The sequence below is a fragment of the Homalodisca vitripennis genome, unplaced genomic scaffold (genome assembly GCF_021130785.1).
Source record: "Homalodisca vitripennis isolate AUS2020 unplaced genomic scaffold, UT_GWSS_2.1 ScUCBcl_5659;HRSCAF=12489, whole genome shotgun sequence".
Lineage (NCBI taxonomy): Eukaryota > Metazoa > Arthropoda > Insecta > Hemiptera > Cicadellidae > Homalodisca > Homalodisca vitripennis.
In genome coordinates, this window is record NW_025781772.1 from 27727 (window position 1) to 30491 (window position 2765).

At 37.6% G+C, this 2765-nt stretch overlaps 1 pseudogene; it reads left to right on the top strand.

Annotated features, from left to right (window-relative positions):
- Positions 1-381: 381 nt before the first annotated feature.
- Positions 382-974, top strand: LOC124373471 (annotated as a pseudogene).
- Positions 975-2765: the final 1791 nt, after the last annotated feature.

The window sequence follows — 2765 nt, forward strand, 5'->3', positions numbered from 1 at the left end:
GTTTTCTTTCTGTTCAGCATTACACCAGCTACCCCTTTACCATCAAAATCAGGTACATATTTGCCCTCAAAATTACCTTTACGGCACGAGTCGGGCTTACTCGTCCGCAAGCTTACTAATTTTTTTTATTAAGTGGACAAAACGGTCTAATATGTCCCACTTGCTTGCAGCCATAACAGGTAGGAGGCTGCCTACGGGAAGGAGCAGCTGCTGGCTCTGACTGCACCGGAGCATGGACCGGCCCCGGAGACAAGTGAGGAAGATGCCTCGACATGGCCTCCCTTTGATCATCCGCATCCTGAACCCCTCTATAGATGATGGAGAGGCGGTCCAAATCCGCAAAAGATGCGGGACGGCCTCTGCTACCGTCCCTGATTGCGTGGATTTCTTTCCCCATCTTCAATATGAGGATCTACAAGGACCTGTTTACTGGTGACGAAATGTTTCTCAGACACATATAAAATGAAGCTCGTAGATGAAGTCATGTATGAAGTCTACGGAAAGCTTGTAACGAGAAAGCAAGGTGATATTCAGATTGATGGGTTCAACCCGTCAGCAGAAGAGGTCTCTGAAGGCACAGATGAAGCAGTTGAGTCAGGTTTAGATGTGGTTCTGAACCACAGGCTGTGTGAAACCTATGCCTTTGGAGACAAAAAATCCTACACAGCGTATCTGAAGGACTACATGAAGAAATTAGTAGAAAAATTACAAGAAAGCAATCCTGACCAAGTCGAACGTCTTCAAGACGAATATGAATAAAGTAATGAAGGATATCTTGGGAAGGTTTAAGGACCTACAGTTTTTTACAGGGGAGTCTATGGATATTGACGGCATGGTGGCCTTACTAGAGTATAGGGACATCGACGGAGACAGCGTAACCAGTGCTGATGTTTTTCAAGCACGGCCTCCTCGAGGAGAAATTTTAACTGGCAGCAATCCAACGCATTGGCTGACATAAAATATAAGAAATCGCTTTCAACCACGCTCTGCTACCATTGAAAACCGTACATCGCCGCTCGCACACCCACAGCAAACCATCAGGGAAGCGCGCGCCCATGGTGGCGAACGGGATGCCGGATCAAAACTAAACTAGGTAAAAAAAAAGAACACCGTGGTCAGCATACTCAGGTTCATTTACTAAGACACAATATAGGCCTATCTAGTCAATATAAATATATAAGTATATATACTATAAATAAAAAAAAAATAAAAAAATAAAAAGTGCCTGCAGTAGTATATACCTCAAACAATCCTTATCAGGTGCACCTGCATACAAAAATTAGAAACGCCATAATTTGAAACAAGAAATGCCAATTCCACCCGGTATCCTTCGGCTAAGGGCGGGCTCCTAATGAAATCCAAGAAATAACTAAATAATATCTAAAACTAACTTAAAATTAAATAACAAAATATAAACTATATAAATGGCAACAATAAAAATAACAAATAAATAAAGAATATGAGCAGGGTATCACAGATGTTGACTAGTAGAAATGTCCATCATGGTGGCCGTCCTTCAGCAGAGCGCAAAATCGAAGGTTCTCTGCGACCACGCATGATGGAGAGATGACAGCAGAAAATCAATTCATCTCCTGGACCCTGAAACCAGGTTTCAGCCTAGTACCCTTTTAAAGTTAATAATAATTAAAAATAGTTGCCAAACAATATAGATTTTAATAAAAGTAAAGTTGCCAAATGTTATCTATCAAGAATTTTAAGTTAAGTTAAATTACCAACATTTCAAAATATCACAGACCAATCAATTACTGATAAAAATTAAAATAAACCTTAATATAGAAGCTGGTAACATTAGAAAACAATAAATAAACAAGATATTCCATTTAAAAGACTAAAACAATAAGTTATAAAGAAATTTATTTGAGGTTATACGCAGTAGCCTACCATACGTAACAATTTGGTTAAAACATTTTTAAAACAGGCATTATTCACAGAATTGGCTCAAAATTGGTGAAAAGCAGGGGAAGGGCATCCTGCACTTAAAATAAAATTCCCAACTCAAAACAACAACCCCAAAGAAAGTTAGTATGAAAATCCCCTCTGTCACAGAACAAAAATTTAAGCGTTTTACTCTTGGTAAAAAAAAATTAAATTATTAGAAAAAAAAATAAGGCCATAAGTAGCAGCCTATTAACAGGAATCTAAATTTAAAATTTGATGGCAGAAGGCCTTAAATTAACCAATTAGGCTATAAGGGGGAGTTATGGGCTAAAAGACCCGAAAGAACGTTACATCTCTCAGAAAGGCTTAAAAATTTAGTAAAATGAACCTTCAGCAGTCTCTCTGGGTTTGTTTTACAAAAACTACATAACAAGTGACACATAACAAACAATATTGGCTGCAGAATAAAAATGAACTGTAACATATAGCCTAGGACTGGTCCTCACTGAGAGAGACAGAAAAATTAAATTTAGGCCGAATAGAAAGGGTGAAAACTAATAAAAGTGTAAGAGAATTAATTTGAAAGCCAATTTTTAAAAAAATTAGTTAACAGCCAGAAGTACTAAAATGTAATAAAAGGCAAAACTACAATTTGGAAAACCATGTGCTCTTAACCTTCAACAGTATGAAAAATAAAAAATAATCACTAAAATTTAAAAGAAAGCAAAACTTACTCATCAGTGAGGGGCCGTAAACTTAGCCGCACATGTTAGAAGGAGTAACAGCTCAGCAAAACTTAAATAAAACACTTAGTTAAACAAAAATTTTAACTTGGAGCTACTCCTAACTTGTACACCACGGCTCGG